Here is an 8293-nt window from a genome sequence, read left to right as displayed (position 1 = left end):
ATATATCAACCTGCACAAAACTCAAGTCCAACTGGATCAAAGACCTTAGCATAAATCCAAATGCACTGAACCTGATAGAAGGGAAAGTGTGGAATAGCCTTAAACACATTGGTATAAAAACCAGCAACCTTAATAGAACACCAATAGCATAGTCACTAAGACTGACAGTTAATAATGGGACCTCATGAAACTTGAAAGCATCTGTAAGGCAAAGGGCTTCATCAGTAGGACAAAATAGCAGCCTGCAGAATGGGAAAATATCTTTACCAACCCCACATCAGACAGAGGGTTGATATTCAAAATATTTAAAGACTTGTGAAACTAGACATTAAAAACAAACCAAACAAATAATAAAATTAAAAAAATGAAGTTCAGATCTGAACAGAGAAATCTGAAAGGGCCAAAAATCACTTAAAGAAATGTTCAACATCCTTAGTCTTCAGGAAAATGCAAATCAAAATGACAATGCAATTCCATCTTATACATATCAAAATGGGTAAGATTAAAAAAAGATGAGAGACAGCTCATCCTAGAGAGGATGTGAAGCATGGGAGCATATCTTCATTCCTGGTGCAATTAGAAACTTGTACAACCACTTTGGAAATCAATATTTCAGTTTCCCAAAAAATTGGTAATTGTTCTACCTCAAGACCCAGCTATATCATTTTTGGGTATATACCTAAAGCATGTTCAATATTACCACAAAGACTCTTGTTCAACTATATGCACTGAGATTTATTCATAATAGCCAGGACCTAGAAATGCCCTCTATATCCCTCAATAGAAGAATAGATAAAGAAAATGTAGTACATTTACACAATGGAGTATTACTCAACTGTTAAAAATGATGACATCATGAAATTCGAGAGCAAATGGATAGAACTAGAATAAGTCTTTCTGAATGAGGCAAACTAGACACAGAAAGGCAAACATGGTATGTACTTACTTAAAAGTGGATATTAATCTTAATGTAAAGGATAACCATGCTGTAATCCACAGACCCAGAGAGAATAAGTGACTCGGGCAGCTCAAGGAGGACACTCTGATCTCTCTAGGAAGGGGAAATAGAAGAGATTTCATGAGTAGACTGGGGGCAGGCTAAAATGGGAACATGAGAGTGATACAACCACTGACATGGCCTGGAGGGCCAGGACCCAGCAGCTGGATAGCCCAAAGACCTAATATAGAACCAAATAGGACTGGAGAAAACAATGTCAATGTAATGATGCCGAATGATGTTCTGCTATACTCACAGACTGGTGTCTAGGCCAATCCCTTCAGAGTTTCGGTGAAGCAACTAGAAAACAGATTGCAGAGACCCACAATCAAATTATGAGCTGAACTTGGACAGAAGAGGGAGGGAAAACTATGTTGGCATGTAAAATAAATAATGAATGAATAAATAATTTAAAAAGTTGGGCAACAATAGTACATCCTCAAAGTGGGCATTATAAATGATAAGAGTATACATTTGTCAGTGGACTGAACTCTTGATACCTAAACTTATTATGCATGTCATAGAAAACCAGTGTGAATTGTTGATAGTCACAGAGACTATTAAACTTCTTTATATGATGATGGCAGCTTACTTATTTGTAGGATCTTTCCATCAATTTTGATATACAATGTCCTGTTTTCATACAACTTAGAATAGAAAGGGTCTGATTATCATGACACACTGCAAAATGCATCATGTAAGAGATGAAAAAACAGAAATAAATTATTTGTATTATTTAGATAATTGATCATAAAATCATTTACAATAAAAATAGATTTTAGCAACATTCCTAGCTCTGTCGATGTTGTTTTTGGTAGGTGATGTCTATCAGAGAATTCCTGTGGACTATTTCCTATTTCTGACATTGGAACCTAAGAAAACAAGGAAACAGCAAAAGAGATGTCTCAGTGGGCAACGGGTTTGCATTCAGATTTCTTAGAACTCCCAAGCAAATAGTAAGGTAAACCCATCAGTCCAGAATTTATGTGGCAAAATGGAATACAGATACAGAAGAATCCATAGAGATTCATGAGCCAAGCAGGTTGGATTAGACAAAGTAAAACAAGGTAAAGATGAGGACTGACCCTGCAAGTTGAACCCTGACCTCCACAGACATGCTGTGGCACATGATCACCTTCAAACAGACAGACAGGCAAGCAAACATACATACATAAGGAGGAAGTTGATTCTTCCCACTTCTGCCCAGACCACCGAAGCAGCAGGATGTGATCTGCCCCACATAAAAAGGTACTGAGCCCCATGGCTAACATAGATCAGAAAAATGGGTTAATCAAGATATGAGGGTTAGCCAATGAGAGGCTAGAGCTAATGGGCCAATCAGTTTATAGTTTATGGAGACCTATGTGTGATTTTCTTTGTTGCTAAACAGTTGTGGGGTACGGGGCGGGACAAAATCCCCAGCAAACAGGACTCTTCATGTTACATACATACACACAGACAGATAGATAGACACACACACCGGGGGGTAGGTGAAGGGAAAGGGGCTTGTGGGGGAGGGACACATCAGTGATTAGGAGCATTTGATGATCTTTCAGAGGACTCATGTGGCAGTCTACTACCATCTATAATCTAGTTCGCGGAAATATTCCTTATTTTGACCTGCATGTGGTATATATACATACATAAAGGCAAAATACATATACACCTAAAATACAAATTAGTATATCTTAAAAAATTAAAAATTAGAAAATGTGAGAAGCAGATGTCAATGGAAGTAACCAACTTAGATTTAGAAATCACAACTTTACTAATTTAGTATTATGAAAATATTCCTGTTGTCCAACTATCTTTGATATATTTAAATTTTGACAGTTTTGAGAATCTATAACTCTAGCCTAATGCCCACACACATGATTTTCATTTTTGGACCATAGCAAATCTTTCCCTCTTATAACTTCTTGGTGTCCAAATCAAATGCAATCCTGAATTCACAATTTCAATTAGTAAATAAAGAAAATTATTAATGCTATCTCCTGGTGGCACATAATACATACAGAAGAAAACAGAATGCGTTGTCCAAATTGCATACAGAAAGCATGGGAAAGGCATGAGGTAACTTTGGAAAGAACAGCTGGCCAAGGAAAATGTCAAGTGAGTTAAAAATTCACCAACAGGAAGCATACTGACCAGCAAAGCAATGTACTAGATATGTATTTCCCCTGTAATGACAACCACAGAACTTTCTGGAAACAGAAGCAGTGTTCTAATTGCACTATTACATTCTTCTCTTCAATGTTTTTCTGTGAAATTAGACTTCATCCTTTCCTTACCTTACCTGGTTCTTGTCTTGCAGCAGTGGGTTGTTTATTTCCTTGGCAGCTTTATTTTAGTTTCCCTGCTGAGTTAGTGTTAAAACAAATTAGTCTAATATATCTTCCTAAGGGAAGCCAATTTAGTTCTTTCCCATTTAATGGATAAAGATAGAAATGGTTTAATAAATTTATTTTCAGGTACTTGCATTTTAGTACACCCCTGACTTAATTCCTATAAAGGAATCCCTGTAGCCATAGTGAATTACTTTGAGAGATGCTTCAAGAGCTCGCTTGCCATTTCATCTGACCAGTACACCCTTTCCCTCCATATCTCCCACTGTACTCCCTCTTTCCTTTGTTTTCTTTTTTTCATTTCTGATTTTCTTTCCTTGTGTTCTCCCTTCCCTTTTATGGAGTGATACCTGGATGACAGTTAATTTTTTCCACACTAATGCCTACAATAACCTATTGTGAGTAAAGTCCAATGGTCCAGCAGCTTCTATCGATTTTAAAACTAGTTCTAAAATCTTTTTTGAATTCTACTTATTGCCAGAAAGTGGGTTTCTCAAAATAAAGTGTTTTGAGCAATGGAATGTTTGAGATTACTGGCCCTGGTTCAGACCTAAGATATTCTGGGGTCTAAGGAAACCCCAGGATAGGGGGTGAGTATTGGAACAGAGAGGTGCTGTGGGTTACTTACAGTAAGGATTCTTCAATATGCTCCATTCTGCTTCTCTCTCTGCTCCATTTAAAGCTCAAGTGTTGCTAAGTTTAGAAACCCTGTTTATCCAACCAGAGTTAGGAAAAACTCACTTTCTTCAGATAAGATCACAAAGATTCCTGAACAAGCTGTAACAAGGTAGACATTTTGGGCATTTCCTGTAGAACAATGATTCTCAACCTGTGGGTATGACCCCTTTGGGAGTCACATATCAGATATCCTGTAAATCCGATGCAAAAATTAAAGTTATGAAGTAGCAATGAAATAATTTTATGATTGGGGTTCGCCACAACATAAAGAACTGTCTTAAAGGGTCACAGCATTAGAAAGGTTGATAATCACTGCTCCAAAAGCACCCTTGATATCAATGTTTCTACTGGACGAACCCTGTGAATGCTATCAATGGTCTTACCACTGAGTATGTGCTTGTAACTCCAGGCTTGGGCTGCAAGAGCTGCCTTGGAAGAGGAACTGGCATCCATTTCTGTATTTAAGTAGAATCCTCATGGACAGAGAAAGCCTACATGATTTTAGAAACTTGAATTTTACTCCCAAAGTAACTGTGCAGAGTGACAATGACCTCAGTGCTCTGCATAGACGTCAATCACATGTCCTCACTGATCTGATAACAGCAAAGAAACAGGACACAGAAATCTGCTTCCCAGAGGCTACTAAAAGAGAGATGCAGGAATTAATGACAGGATGTCTCCAAAGCAGGAAAGATTCTACCAGAGTCTTTGAGAAGCAAACCCTTCATGCCATGAGGGAGATGAAAATGATGATCAGCAGTATGAACACAATTAAAAAGGGAATTTTAATATTTGGCACTGAAAAAAAATTAGAGTAAAATAAAACTCTCCTAGTTCATCCTGTGAGTTATGCTTTGCAGGTTAGTGAATCCTGAAGTAGGTTGGGATTTGAAACTTGTTTATCAAAGGCAAAGGTCTAGAAGAGATGGTTGTTAAGGTTCCATACTTAACTTCCAATATAGGAGACAATTAAAGATTTATGTGTACTGAGTAGTTATCCAACACCAAATAGTCAGCCATGAAAACATGTACATAACAACCTTACATAAACTGAGCATGTTATAACTATGTATTTAGGAATATATGTGATATACATGTACATATATTTGTATAACAACAGTTAATGACAGAGGAAGGTCATGAATCTGAAAGAGAGAAGAAAAGATATAAAGAAAGGTTTGGAGGGAAAAAGGAGATGGGTGAGATGATCTAATTCTATTACAATCTCAAAAAGTAAACAAAACAATAAAATATACATTGACTCTGAACTGTGTCTGATCCCCACAGCTGTATTATGTGAATATTGCATTGTTTAGAAATAGCAAGAGAAAAAAAAATGATCTGTTAAATAGATTCATTTATGCTGTGAGTATAAATGGGATTTCTGCCTTTTGGATTTTCATTGTTCTGTGATCTGTTGATTTAATTTACTTAGGGCTTCTATCAGAAGATGCATTTATTTTACGTAGATGTGCACTAATGAAACCTGGATCGGTTCCATTCCCATCCCTGAGCTCTTCAGAGTTGAGTTTGTTGTTCAGGTCAGGGGTGCTCCACTTTGCTTCAGTTTTCAAGGTCATGGTGTCAGGAAGTTGAAAAGATGAACCCTGGGCTCAGGAGCTGAGCCATTAGCTTCTTGCTCTTTGACTGGCATGGAGGCCACTGAAGAAAAATTTGAATAAAAATGTGAAGGCAAAATTCTGGACCTGTGATTGTCTTTCTTGGTAAAATTATTGCATGTTATCACGGGGTCTTTGCAGGCTAACAGAGAAGTGGTGAATTACTGTAATTAAAATGTACAAGGAAATCCATCTGTACATAGCATATAAGTGGATCTTCCTTCTCAATTGTAGGTATTTTCACTGACCATGAAAACATGCAAGGTTTTTTCAAGACAAATGAAAACTTATTTTTTCTTGTTTTATTACTTTTTTCATTTATTTTATGTATTGACCAAAGTGTCCCATCCTTCGTCTCATTCAATTATCTCTGCCACCCCCCCCCACTCCCATCTACCCCTTCCCCATTCATTTCTCCTCTCTTCAGAAAGAGGCAGGCCTCTAATGGGTATCAACAAAGCAAGGCACACCAAATTGAGGCAGCACCAAAATCCTCCCGGCATCAAGGCTTGGAGTGGCAACACAGCATGGGGAATAGGTTCCCAAAAGCCAGAAATTGACTTTTCTAAAACAAAACTATCTACCTGAAAATGAAAAAGATCATGCTATTAATATGGTAGCATATTTTTCAATTATATTTAAATTTCAAGAACAGATAATTGCTTTTTTATAGATTGGACACCACAATCTTGAAGGGAATTGTTATTTGTGCACACTTCCATTACAGTGTTTAAAATTCAGCTATCAATAATACACTATTGAACATTTGCTTTCTCATTATACTAACAAAGATTGTATCATGGGGCAAACTTGGTAATTTTGTCTCTTCGGGACAGCAACTTTCTTGACATGTTTAAATTGATCTATGGTCTATGATCTATGAGATCCAAACTTCAAGGTAACGGATGTAGGAACCTCTCTATCAACATTCATAAATGCTGATCAACAACTGAAAACTAAAAATCAAGGAAGTAAGCAAACCTATTTTTTCCCATATCAATATTAGCTCATCATGATATAATCCTATATTCACAAAAGTTTTAGAAAGAGAAGAGTCTAATAATAAACCCCAATTTGTTTCTCAAAACAAAATAAGAAAAACTTTCTAAGGACTTTTCCCAAACAACAAACAGATATTTTGAGTTGCGTAACATGGGGAAGATGTAGCTTTTTGGTGCTCCCAAAATAGTCATAGTTACTGTGGTCACAGAACCTACCAAAGTACTCAGCAGCATTATTAACACAACTCACTGGGGGAAAATCTCACTCATGATATGTAGACTATATAATGACAGAACCAAGTTATGAACTGTGTTTCTTGATACATAAAAAAGATGATTTAATAACTAATCAATCTGTTTTATTTTCCCTTTTCTTCCCATAACATTGGCAAGGTTTAGTAACTAGTTTTTGGACAGAAGAAAAGCAGATTAAGTACCTGAGGTTATAGTAACTTTCTTCTTACTCTTATATACTGCTTTGAGGTTTTAAAAAGTAAAGAACTGAAGTAGGATCAAAACCCCTTGGCATTGACCTTGGCTTCTCATCAGTCCTCATTGTTCGCCATGATGAGAGAGTCCGGTTTTATCCCATGCTGTTTCAGTCACAGTCCAGCTGGCCTTGGTGAGCTCCCAATAGATCAGCCAGTTTGGATGTTCACCTTCCTAGACATGGACGGAGGGGGGAGGACCTTGGACTTTCCACAGGGCAGGGAACCATGACTGCTCTTTGGATAGGAGAGGGAGGGGGAGAGGAGTGGGGGGGGAGAAGAGAGGGGGAGGGGGAGAAGAGAGGAGGGAGGGGGAGAAGAGTGGGGGGAGGGGGAGGGTAATGGGAGGCTGGGAGGAGGTGGAAACTTTTTTTTTCTTATTCTCAATAAAAAAATAAATAAAAAAGGGAAAAAAAAGTAAAGAACTAGTCAATATGAAGGAGGATTTAAAAAAATAAGGAAAAGTAGAAGGAAGCTGACCATGGCTAATCTGGCCCCTCACTAATAAATAGTTTCTTTTTTCAAAGAAAAACATCATATAGTTTTGATAAATACTTCATTTTTAACATAGACTATGATCAAATCATAACAATGTTAATTCAAATATTATACATCAAATAGCATAAACCATATAAATTGCACTCTATAAAACAAAGGAAGAAAGGGGAAGGAAAAAAGGAAGAAAGAAGAAAGAAAGAAAGAAAGAAAGAAAGAAAGAAAGAAAGAAAGGGTCTGCTTAATTTAATTAAATCACTTAATTTGGGAACTGCTGCAATTTTTTTGTGACAATGAGTACTATATAAGAAAATGAAGGCAGTGTTTTCTATTTCGATCCATTTGCATGCAAAATTCGAGAAGTCATTGTTTTTTTACCGCTGAGTAGTATTCTAATGTGTATATATTCCACACTTTCTTCATCCATTCTTCCATTGAAGGACATCTAGGTTGTTTCCAGGTTCTGGCTATTACAAATAATGCTGCTATGAACATAGGTGAACAAATGCCCTTGTCATATGATCGGGCATCTCTTGCGTATATTCCCAAGAGTGGCATTGCTGGGTCCAGGGGTAGATTGATCCCGAATTTCCTGAGAAACCGCCACACTGCTTTCCAAAGTGGTTGCACAAGTTTGCATTCCCACCAGCAATGGATGAGGGTACCCCTT

This window comes from Alexandromys fortis, unplaced genomic scaffold (genome assembly GCF_014885135.2).
Source record: "Alexandromys fortis isolate MF-2015 unplaced genomic scaffold, M_Fortis_MF-2015_v1.1 scaffold_4, whole genome shotgun sequence".
Classification (NCBI taxonomy): Eukaryota; Metazoa; Chordata; class Mammalia; order Rodentia; family Cricetidae; genus Alexandromys; species Alexandromys fortis.
This window is presented reverse-complemented; position numbering follows the sequence as displayed.